The sequence below is a fragment of the Rhinatrema bivittatum genome, chromosome 4 (genome assembly GCF_901001135.1).
Source record: "Rhinatrema bivittatum chromosome 4, aRhiBiv1.1, whole genome shotgun sequence".
NCBI lineage: Eukaryota > Metazoa > Chordata > Amphibia > Gymnophiona > Rhinatrematidae > Rhinatrema > Rhinatrema bivittatum.
This window is the reverse complement of record NC_042618.1, coordinates 343,501,248-343,513,926: the sequence shown is the minus strand read 5'-3', so window position 1 is coordinate 343,513,926 and position 12,679 is coordinate 343,501,248. Positions and strand designations below refer to the sequence as shown.

Sequence of the window (12,679 nt, the reverse complement as noted above, 5' to 3'; positions counted from 1 at the left end):
CCATATTCCAGGCCCAAGCTGTGAAATCTCTCTAGGACAACCATCCCTGACTCTGTCAGCAGAAGACGGCACGGTGCTTGCTGGTAAGGGCAGCAGAAGCTGGCAGCCACCAACGAGCTGTGATTCAAGGAGAAAGATGCTGAGTGGACACCCCCACACCTTATTTCAAATAAATACTCCCCCCATCCCATCCTGTCAGGATTTGAGCCCTGGCACAGGCCAGGGAGGCACCCAGTTTCCTGCTGGGCACAGACCAAAGCTGACAGGAAAGCAGACGGGCAGGAGCTCATAGAAACATCAAAGCAGGATAGCAGCATTTTATTGTATTGCTTCATTAAGGCAAGGCAAAATATGCATCACAGATAGCAGTGAAAGAGAAGTGCTAATGACGCATGTGACAAGAAAGCGAAGAAGGAAATACTAATGAATTATCTTTAACCAACTCACACCTATTCTGCGCTGTATTACATCAACCTCATGCCTCACCTCAAAGCCCAGAACTCAGTCCTCTTCAATGGTATGAAAGCATTTCCATGAATTTTTTTTCCTTCTTTTTTTGATACAATGAAATATCTTGAACCTTCCACGTGCTACAGGTCGAGGGAGTGCCCTGTCATAGAGAGAACCTGTTTGCTCACCGTAATTAATGGTTATGCCACTAACGTCCCAGCCTATGGAGGCTGACTCCAGCCCACGGGCTAGGCACTTTGATGAGAAGTTTTATAGCACCATCCAGGAAGGGAACTTGGACAGTGTGGCCTGCTCTCGTCTCAGCTTCACCTACAAAAATGGACAAGCGGATGTGAAAGAGAGAACCTGAGTGCACCAGCAGCAGAGGAAGCCCTCTCCACGCTTCAGACTGGTAAGAAGCTGACATATTTATTTGTGGGGGGGGGAAAAAAAAAATCCGTTGACCAGGAAAACCAAATAAAAGCAAAAGTCTTATTTCTGAAAAGGGAGAGGTGGTAGGGCACAGGAGGCAGATGCCAAAGGAAAACAAAAGGAACAAATATATTAGCTGCTCCAGTGGGCCCTCCTCAGTCCGCAGATCTGGATCGCGGTTCTGATCCAAAGCAGATGCATTTGATGAACAATGTTTAACAGTAAAGTAAACAAAATACATTGTGAGTAGAAGAAAGTTTTCAAACGACCAACAGCAAGAGAGTCTATTTATCAAAAACTAGGGCCAGTCCCTTTCAATGCAAGACAGTAAAACAGTTTGCAGATAAGCATGTGAAGGAACCTCTCCCTTCTCCAAATGTGCAGATCTGAGTAGATAGGTTCAGCCTGCTTAAGCACACGAGATGACCAAAGGCTTGAGAAGTCCAGCCATTGCAGATTTGTATTTGTTGCTGTACAGTGAGGGTTCACTGAAGGAAAGCACATTCTTTCTTGGGAGGGATGTGTGTGAGCCATTTTCTGTGTTTTACCCACAGGATAGGCTTTTGTAAAAACGGACTGCCCGATATCTGTATAAACTTAGGTTGTGGGTGATCTGTGCACCCGGACTGAGAGGAGATATTCTTGGGGGGGGGGGGGGGAGACAGAGTTGGATGGGGCATTGGCCTTTGCATTTCCACGCATACTTTTAGGGTTTAAAAAGTAGGCATATTAAGTTTTTTCCCGAAACATTTTGGCATGTATTTTAGCAGCTGGGCAGATTTGGTGGAATAATTTTCAGAGCGGGCTCATGCATGTAAATTAGCTTTGACAACTGGTGTAATTTAGGTGCGTATATACTGGCTAAGTTAGGCGCAATGTTACAAAATTTCTTTCCCCCCCCCCCCCATATATGCCTAAACACCTGGAAATTAAACACCTAAATTTACAATTTATAAACATCTAAGATCAGCAACCCTAATTATATCATCCCAGCTAACCCAGCCAAGAATCCTAGATGAGTGTCCTCAGACCATGACTGACAGTAGCTGAGTACGCATGCATTCTAAAACCAGCCAGTAGGTGTCACTGTTGAGTGATGACTAAGACTCCTTCCCCTCAGGTGCTGCTCAATGCCGACTCTGCAGCATCTCCAGTGCCGCCCAGCCCGAGGAGCTGAAATGGGGCATGGGGACCGAACCCAGATCTTCCATGCACTCCCACTGAGACACCAGGCCAGATCCAGTCACACAACTCCTCAGGTGTGCACTCGTAGATTTGCCATATTCTGTACAAGGAAATTAAATAACTATAGGACAAAAAAAAAATCAAAACAAAGCGTTATCCATCAGCTTATTATTATTATAAGCATATAAAAAACAGCAAAGAGCTTAGGGAGAATAGTCATTTAAATAAAACTTTACCCAATTCTATGTCTAATAACATAGAAACACAACAGCAAAATAAAGGCCAGTCTGCCCATCCACAGCTTTACAGTTCCTACCAGTCCCTCAGAGATCCTCTGTGTTTATCCCATGCCTTCTTGAATTGTCTCCACAGAGAGGCTGTTCTATGCATCCACTACCTTCTCTGTAAAAAATATTTCCTTAGATTACTCCCGAGTATTCCCCCTTTCTCCCTAATCAGGAAATACATTAAAAAAAAAAAAAAAGCAAAATGTCTCTGCTGCTCACACCGAGCCCAGTAAAAGAAGACACACATTCTAGGATCCTGGATTCTTTGCAAAATCTGAAACATTTTTTGTAGACCAACATAAGAATTATCCAAAGATAAGGATGTGTAGGAACTATTGAAACCACTTAAACCCCTTCTTCAGATGGGAATTATTCACTGTTTGAAACTGATGTCTCGAAAGCTCGTGAGCATCAACATTTTTGGATAAAGTAGTAAAGTCTAATTATTTATGATCAGAGTCCATTCAGCCTTCTTCTCTAGTTCTTCCTGTACAATGGCCTAATTTGGAGGATAATTTGTAGCCCAGCTCTCTATGTAATGCTCAAGGTGCCTTACAGCATGTTTAGAATTGGGGTATGATAAGTCTTTGCCCCCCAGAAGCTTACAGTCCAAGTGGCTACCTGAGGCAACAGGAGATAAAATGACTTGCCCAAGGTTAGGAGTGTCAGTGGGAGAAGCAGGATTTGAAGCCTGGTTTCCTGCAATTTCTCTGATCCAGGAGTAGGAAAGTCTGGTGCTCAAGTGTCACAAGCAAGCCTGGTGTTCAAGGTGTCCCCAATGAATCTGCATGAGACATATCTGCATACATTGGAAGTAGTGCATGCAAATCTATCTCATGCATATTCAGTGTGGATATCCTGTAACCCTGGCCTATTTGTGGCGCTGAAGGACTGGAGTTACCGAGCCCACTCTAATTATTTTTTTTTCCTTGTCCTTGTTGTAATGAAACACTCTACCTGCTTTGGAGTGGCCAGTCTGTGGTTAGAGCAGTGGGCTACAACCCAGGAGTCCAGGGTTCAAGTTCTATGGGGATAGGGAAATACCTACAGTTCCTGAATGTAAGCCACTTTGAAGTGCTGAAAAAAGTGTGAAAAGCAGAATATAAATCTAAATAAATGTCCTGGAGAGAGCATAATTATTTCCTGGGTTATTCCAGTAAAAGATCTCACATTCCTTGAGCAAGACTATTTATCTCCCATTGCCTCAACTACCCATAGAGAATGGATTTTGTATTTTTTTTCCCCTTTGGATATGATTATTTGCCTTTCCAAATCTGAGCATGGGGTGAGTTACTATCATGCAAGGTAGGTAGTTCCCTGCCCCACAGGGCTTCTCCGCTGATGCTCCTTGGCAGAAGCAGGGCTTGACCCCTGGCTTCCTACCTGCCGCTCTAACCACTAGCCTACTTCTTGGGGAAGGGACTGGTAGTTCCAGGTTATATTTGCTTTAGAGCATCCTTCTGCAGAACACTATATATAAATGCATAAATAAATAAATAAATAACAGAGACCAGACTTAGATCTCTGCACAGTAAAATGTAAGGAGCCAGGAGCATATACTGACGGATTAAAGGGTGGGCAATGTCCCAGTGCCCAGATTTAGATGAGGCACATACAGGGTCAGATTACTGCTGGATGAGGGGGGCATGGGAGGGGGACCACCCGGGACCCAGTCCCTTAATCCTGTCCTTGGGTATAGACGCATACAACCACCCGGCATTCAAGATTCAAGTGATGTTATGCAAGCCAATCTGTCCGGTACATCCTATGCTGGCACGGGACAGGGGCACAGGAAGAATGTCACTGGTAAAGCAGAGGAAAGGGAACGCTACCGCTCCAAGCCGAGGACTGCAGTCACACTGACACTTGCCCTAGAAAGTCTTTCAAAGGACTTTGAAACACCAGAATCAATGCCACAAAAAAAAAAAAAAAAAGCTGTCCGGACTGACCAGAGCAAAGCCAGCTCAGCCCGAGTGCGGTTTCACAGATGTTACCCACACTTCATCGGAGTATCTCCTGCATGAAAGAGAGCTGAGGCTGAGCCAGCTCTGCCCAGGCGGCTTAGTTTCTATCGCTTTTGGCTTTACTTTCTGCGACGATGAATACAAAGTTCTTTTAAACGCGTTGCCTTCCGAGATTGAGTGTCAGTCTGACTGCCGTCCTCGGTTTTACTGATCATAAATCACACGGTTAATAGTTCTGGGAGGGAGAACTGAAGTAGCATTGGCCTCTTAATTACATTTATACGGCTCGTGACCGTTTGGACCAAGATCTAACTTAACCCCAAACTTTGAAAATCACAGGGATGTAATTAAGATCAAAGCAGTCTCTGTAACGCCTTATTATATATATTTAATAATACTGGCAGACAATGCATGGCCTGCCAGTGTACTTAAGTTGACAGCTAATTTAATGGTGAATGGGAATCGTTCCATTAAATCAGTCACAAAAACTCTGGCCGTTTAACTCCAGCCGATCAGTCCTGAGAGCAAGTCAAACATTAACAATACCAAATATTTTAGCTAAGGGCTCGGAGGAGGTCAACGACATAGATAAGCAGATCGTTGGGAAACAGTGAAATTATTAGTCTGCACGTCACCCGTTAACATGCCCTCACGTGGTCATGAGGCGCGGGGCTTCCCGGCAACAGGCTTCATAGCTAAAGGCAATAAAAGGAAAGGTAACAGCCGGCCCTCCCCGATGACCGCCCCCCCACCTCCATTCCGCCGAAGTGTGAAAAGTAAAATCCGGGCAGGAGTACGAAGGGCACTGCTAAGATGACTGTAGAACCATCTGCACCGTTCTAACTTATAAATAAGAAACTGGGAAGATTCCGAGTAATGTTAAAGGCAGCAGGGGAGGCTGCACGCTGAGCTGCAATGTGGGTTAAATTCCTGAGCCCAGGGTGGGGGCGGGGCTTTGCATCTCGAGCTGGCCCCTGGCGGGAGATGCTGCAGGAGTCCCAGCCGTCCCAAAACAGCGACACCTTGCGGCCGGACTCAGGATGCACGTGTACCGGATTCTGGAGAGAGAGAGAGAGAGAGAGAGAGAGAGAGAGAGAGCAAAATCCCACGGGAAGCTGCCAACGAAGCTACCTGCATTAGTACATGCATCCTTAATAAAAACTACATAAACACTGCCAGATCTGAATATTTTTTTTATTTATGTGAAGTAGGTTTCATGCTTCCAGCTCGCCAAGATGCTTTTGTATTCCCAGTCAAGCTGCTCCATCCCATCCCCCTCAATATTGCAATGTTTTTCTGTCACAGCCAAAAGGCCAAGAAGGGACCGTCCTTAGCTCATTACACATGATCTTATCTAAAAAACCAAAAAGACAAGCTAATTATACTAATTAAATAATAAATGTGTCCAATCGAATTATCCACGATCTAGCTAAACATTTTTGCAACTATTTTCTTTTAGCAAAGAAAGAGGTCTTAGTGAACTAAGTTGTGGTGACATCTTTATCACATTTTGAATAAAACCACCCAATAAATTACAGTTTAATGAATCTGAACATGAAAATATCTTGTGCAAAATCAATTCTAATTAAACGTATTGGCTAAAAGAACAATCATACTGTATACATTTCATTTGGGATCCCTGGGTGGCCCTGAGAGCCTTTTTGGATTGCACAGATTGAAATGTCGTGTCCATTATTCCGTCAGAATTAAGAAAATGCAGTATGGATTGCTCCGAGCTCAACCAGTGTTGCTAATCATAGGGATTAGAAGGTAAATTTGCAAAGATAAAACTAGAGTTGATCCATTTAAGTGAACAAAGTCCAGGTTCAGAAGATTTTAAGCCAGCTGGATGTACACGCATACTTTTGCTGCTAGGCACCTATTGCACATTTTTCCTTTTAGGTATTTCTGAAATTTTTTTTTTAAATAAATTATAATATATTTTGACGAAATACAGGTTTTAATCGACTTGAAAAGCAAGTGGTTAGTTTCCACGCGGAGTTCCATTGGGATTTGATAGCTTCCATTCTCACCTTGTCCGAGACTGCCAAACTTAACATCTCCCCTCAAACTCCTATTTATCTTTCATTTTCAATGAGCTTTTTAACTATTTTTTTTAACCTTCCAAGTGTTTTAGTTTGCTGCTTCCCGATTGCTCGCTTAACCATTCGCTCTTCAACCTCAGAAGGACGCGTGTCACAAACGCCCATTTAATTAAGATCGCGTAGCGCTTCTGCGAGTGCGGCGTCAGCGGAGCTTCCCCGTTACCTTCTCCGGGGCGGACTTTCGAAACCTTCCACGGCTCATCGGCGGGGTTCAGTGCTGCAGGGATGGCTGATTTGGAAAAATTATTCGGCGATGCTCTAGCATAAGTAGATGACGGAAGAAAAAAAAAAAAAAAAAGACCACACGGCGCCATCCGTTCAGCTCCGTCCACACTCTCTAAAGAATACATCCCGGCTGCCAGCCGCCGAGTGAGGCCACCTGAGAGATCTCCCCCTCTCTCTGCTTATCCAGGACAGTCCCTTCTCTCTTTCTTTTTTTTTTTTTGGTCTTCCACCTTTGTTCTCCACGGTCATGGGTAAATGAGCATGCCAGATCCCCACTTACGGCCCCTCTGGCACCCCCTCCTTTTCCAAGCACGATCGCTAAGTCCGGTAATAACCTCGGTGGGGGCGGGGGGAAGGCGATTTGGGAGGAGGTACTGCTTAGCCGCGGACTTTCGCCACCAGCGGGAAAGAGAAAGCGCGGGGGCGCGCTTTCGCCCCGATCCTTGCCGCCAGCACGGAGCTCCTGCAGATGTTTGCAGCTGCCTCTTGGTGCCGGGAGATTCGCTTAAAGAAAATAACACGGGGGTAGGCTTGAAAGCCCCAATCTACCTGCGTACCTTTCCGATCCCGCACAAAACATGCCGCTCCCCCCCCCCCTCCCCTTAAAACGTGGCTAAAACTGGGCCACCTTGCTGCACGCCGTTCTTACTTTTAGTCACTTTGAGGAAGGGCAATTTTCAGACAGCCGATTTCCTCAGGTAAATGGCTATTATTTACCCATTTAAATGGCTTTTCAAAGGGTCCTGTATAAAGCCAGCAGTACTAGCCTGGCTATGGAGTAAACATTCGGCCTTCTAGGTCCCCTGCATAGCCTGATCCTTGTTTATAGGAAAGGGGCAGACAAGTGGAGTCATCCGAGACCACTCTAAGTTCACCTAATCTTTACCACTGGGTAGCACCTTAGCGATAACACATTATTTGTTTAAATGTAGTAAATGCACCTGCCTGTCCAAGCAGATTGTGAAAGCACTCCCCAAGCCAAACAGCCCTTATCTGCTGATCTTCTCTACTCCCCTATTGTGTTTTATGTTTACACCAGCAGTCGTCAAGGATTAAAATGTTTTCATAGTTTACAGGGCCAGATTTACAATTTGGGCACCCATAGACACTGGGGAGAAAGTCCCCCAGAAATCACAAAACGATATGGGTTGAGGGGCGGTTAGTTCCTCCTCCCACCCTCCAGAAATCATTAGGGGGAGAGAATCCGCCTTTACCTCCCAGAAATCAGAGGGTGCAGCGCCCCAGCACAGGTGAAACTCTCTTCCCTTACCTCCGGGTCTGCAACCCTTCCTTCTCCCAGGTCCATCTCCGCTGCAGAGAGAACGACCCGCAGGTAAACGTGGGGCCCTTGCACCGGCGCGTGTGCGCTCACGCACGGCTCTGCTACTGCCTGCGTGCTAATTAGTGTTTTTATGAATGAGGTTTTTATTGTTTTGCTCATTTTGATTTTATTGCAATTAGATCACTTTGATTGTTCTTTGGCAATCCATCTAATGCAATAAGCCAACTAACCAACTAACCATGGGCTTTATGGTACCAGAGGAGCTTGTGCTAGGGGGCGGAGCACTGCAGGGCGTGCTGTGAGCACACATGCATAGGCCCCGTGTTTATCTGGGAGACGGTCTTGCTGCACCAGCGACGGGGCCTGGAAGAGGGAAAAAGGGTTGAAAGCAGCAGCATCAGCAATGCTCTGGCACTTATAAGAACATAAGAACATTTATTTATTTATTTATTTAAGTGCTTTTATATACCGGGATACGTTGGGAACATCATCTCGGTTCACAGATAACTAAAATAGCAACAAGCTTTACAGAGAACAAGTTACAAGGTGTAAGTTAATAAAGGTAATCATGAATAATTGGAATAAGTAACACGATGAGCTTTACAGTGAACAAATTGTAACGTGTAAGTTAATAATAGGTAACAATGAATGATTGTAACATGAGAAACATAAGAAATTGCCATACTGTAACATAAGAAATTGCCATACTGTAAGGGTCCATCAAGCCCAGCAACCAACAATGGCCAATCCAGGCTACAAGTACCTGGCAAGTACTCGAAAATTAAGTAATTCCCATGCTACTGATGCTAGTAATAGTAGTGGCTATGTTACTAGTCAACTTGATTAATAGCAGGTAATGGACTTCTCCAAGAACTTATCCAAACCTTTTTTAAACCCAGCTACACTAAACTACACTAACCACATCTCCTGGCATCAAATTCCAGAACTTAATTGTGCGTTGAGTGAAAAATAATTTTCTCCGATTAGTTTTAAATGTGCTACATGCTGACTTCATAGAGTGCCCCCTAGTCCTTCTATTATCTGAAAGAGTAAATAATCGATTCACATTTACCCATTCTAGACCTCTCATGATTTTAAAGACCTCTATCAAAATTTGGCACCAGAAACAGTTGCCCATGTTGCTTATGCCTACATTTATTTATTTATTTTATTTAAAATATTTATATACCGTTTTACCAATACAGAAATTGATCAAAGCAGTTTACAATAGTAGATAGATTAAAGTCATATTAACTTATGGTAATAAAATAAAAATAAAATATTAACAGAAATAAAATACAGTTGGAAAAGAAAAATACAATTCAAAATATGATCAATATAAAAAATCCTAAGGATTTATAGACTATCATTAAATAAAAATACTATAGATTAATTACCATTATTTTAACAGAACTAGGACAGGTAAGAAAAATAAATTTAAGCCTGGTAGGTTCCATGTGAAAAGAAATATAATTAATTATAACATATATCTCATCTTGGATCCAAGATAACATTCATATTTCTACCAAATCCTTTGATACTATCAACAAGCATTGATATTTCAATTCTAATAATGATATAAACTCCTGGTTGAGAGAAAGTGTTAGATACATAGGTTAGTCAGTGGGCCCTTGGCCCATAGTGAGAGGTGGTACCGCTCACGGGGAGGAGCCCCGTTGAGCCTCACTGTCAGGAGGCAAGGTCAGAGCTATAGGTAGCACAGCCCAGCGAGTAGGCAAAGAGTAGAAGACTGGGCTGTGGGAGAAAGGAGCCAGAAAGGATCCCCCTGGTGGTGGAGTGCTGAACAGGCCCCGAGGAGCAGGGAGTGCAGAGAGGGTGACCCTGGGGCTAGAGCCACAGTGAGAGTGTCTGCACAGGAGGAAAGAAGTAGGTTACTCAAGACATGGGGAACCCAGGGGTCTCTGGCAATGCAAGGGAACACTATCCCGAGGAGCAGGGGAGTGTGGTACAGTCTCGGAGTGTAGGCAGAATGCTACCTCGAGGAGCGGGGAGCAAGATGTAGTAGCAGAAACAAGGTGTCGGCCCGAAGAGCAGGAGAGCGCCAAGCAGTCACAGTTCACAAGCACAGACCCGAGGAACGGGAGGTACAGCTGGTCCCTAGCGATGGCAGTGGCCCGCGGAGCAGGGTACTCCAGTGCTGGTTTTCCACGAAGCAGAGTAGCACGGCAATGGTCCGCAGAGCGGGGTACACCGTAGTGGAGCCTCACGGGCAGTGTTGTTCGGCAGTGGTCCACGAAGCGGGGTACACCAAAGTGGAGGCTCATGAGCAGAGTAGCTCCTGAAGCTGCCCCCGAGGAGCAGCTTCAGGCTGCATCCGAGGCGCAGGGCCCTCCGAGGAGCAGACAGCCAGAGACAGGAGCAGGGCTCCCGAGGAGCGGGTACCCGAGAGTGTCTCACGCCACGGGAAGCAGGAACTAGGAACCAGCGTCCGAAGTGAAAGCAGCAGGATTCAGCAAGGAGGGAACTCGTTGCCAAGTCAATTAGAGCCAGGCCCCGATGGTGCTTAAGAGTCCAGGGCTAGTGATGTCATCAAGGGGAGACGCCCCCGAGGTTCCCACCCTGGCGTCCTTAAAGGAGGGCCATGGAGCACCTTATTGCAAACCCTGATCTTCTCAAACCTGACTACTCTAATTTTACTATTCGGTCTTCCTGCAAATACTCTAAAACCATTACAATTATTACAAAATGCAGCTGCAATACTTCTGCTAGGAACTAGGACATTTGATCACATAACACCCTCACTGATTTCTCTGCACTGGCTGCCAGTACAGTCACGAACCTACTTTAAAGTACTAACGTTAATATTCAAACTCATTCACTCCAGTGACACCGGTAAGATCGGTGTGACATTACAAACATACACACCTCAGCGAACACTAAGACCTGAAAATAAAGGACTACTGACTGTTCCCACAATACGGAGGACACATCCGTCACATGTAAGAGATCCCTGTGTTTTCCATCCCGGTCCCAAAACTTTGGCATTCTCTAGCTGAAATGCTACGTTTGATGCCAGATAGAGATTTAAAAGTGAGCTAAAAACATGGCTATTCAAAAATGCATGCAACCTAACTTAAAATAATCAGCATGCAGAGAACAACAATAATAGGAAAGACAAAAGAATGCAATTGAAGCATGACGTATACATTTAACGAGGGAATGTAAGAACCCCAAAGCAACGCACTGGCTATTATGTGAAAAATGCTGTATTGTTATTAATATATGTTCTTTACCTCTCTCGCCTTATGTCCTAAATCTTTAGTTAGTATGTAATGGAACATTTCAGTTGACACCTGTTGATGGATATGATCTCTGTAACCTGTCTTTATGTGATACATAGCCATGAATGTTACTTTTGAAAACCAGTGATCTTTACATGGCACAATGGTATATAAAATATCTAAACAAATAAAGAAATAAAATAAATAAATATTCAATTAAGATTAAAAGAAATGATAGGAAATCAACAGATTTTAGCTAAAGTGCCAATGTCATAATTCTTCATATAGAAATTAATCTTTTATTGCCATGAGACATCAGCGGGTCACTGGTAGTATTACATCCATCTTCCCTGTGCAATGATTGCTAAAGAGATTTCACGTGAGCAAGGAATCAGGAACTCCCTAATTTAAATCCTTGTTAAGGATAGTATTACTTTCCTGTGCCTCCCTGTGTTCAGCTAAAATTGAATAATAATAATACTTATGTGTAATTGCTCTGACTATAGCATTTTGAGGTCTGGCTTGGACATAAGCTTTACAAATCTCCTATTATTATTGTTATTAATGTATTTATTTGATTAATCACAGTATCTTACAGTAAGTGTGATATACATTTAAAAAATTACAGGAAAATAAAAACAAGAAATCAAAACTTTACATAAATAAGCATACAATCAAAGAAAAAAGATTAAAATCCTAAAATCCTATCACATTAAAAACATATGATATCATGAACATAAACAATAATGAAATACAAATGAACATAAAACAAGCAAAGAAAAAACAATTCTGAAAAATGCAAGGAGGAACAGGTGAAATAAACAACCAGTAGTGACAAAATAATATTCCAACAATAAAAATATAAAAACAGCATTTTTCAATAAAAACCATCATAAAACTGAAAACCTGAAATTATATAAGCAATTCAAGGGGGGGGGGGGGGAAAGAAATGTTCAACAATTTAAGACAGCAACATCACTTACGAAGAAAATGAATGATGTATGGTAAACAACCATGACAAAAAAAATATAAGATTGTGGACTGGAAAGTGAAAATGGCAATGTAAAAGTCTGATGATTCCAAACAGTTCATTCCTTTAATAACAGAAATAGCTAGGAAGTAATCATGATGTTGCCAAAAAATATTTGATTCAAAGGTCTTCAGGAAAAAAAAAAAGGTTTTCAAGGCTTTTTCTAAATTTGAGATAATCCTTCTTTTCAAGACGGATAGCCTTTGGAAAAGAATTCCATAAGCCGGATGCCACAAATTAAAAACTCATTTCTCATGGTGCCTTTAGTCTAATTTCTCTTGGTGATGGTGTAACCACTAATTCCTGCTGAGGAGAGCATAGCTAAAGACTGGAGCAATGAGGAGCTGAAAGACAATGGCAGACAGCCCCACCACAAGGTTTTGACGGCACACGGCAATACGCCTAATTTCTATTGAGAAATGACTTGTTTATGCCTAATTCCTATTGAGAAATGACTTGTTTACACAGATCTCAGCT

At 43.3% G+C, this 12,679-nt stretch overlaps 1 protein-coding gene across 1 annotated transcript in view; it reads left to right on the top strand.

Moving 5' to 3' along the window:
• The first annotated feature begins 533 nt into the window (after nt 1–533).
• LOC115090916 (proton channel OTOP2-like) overlaps nt 534–12,679 on the top strand; it is a 32,635-nt gene continuing 20,489 nt past the window's right edge. Inside the window, exon 1 of the mRNA XM_029600591.1 lies at nt 534–862. The gene's annotated coding sequence lies outside the window, so the exon portion shown is untranslated. The remainder of the gene's footprint in view (nt 863–12,679) is intronic.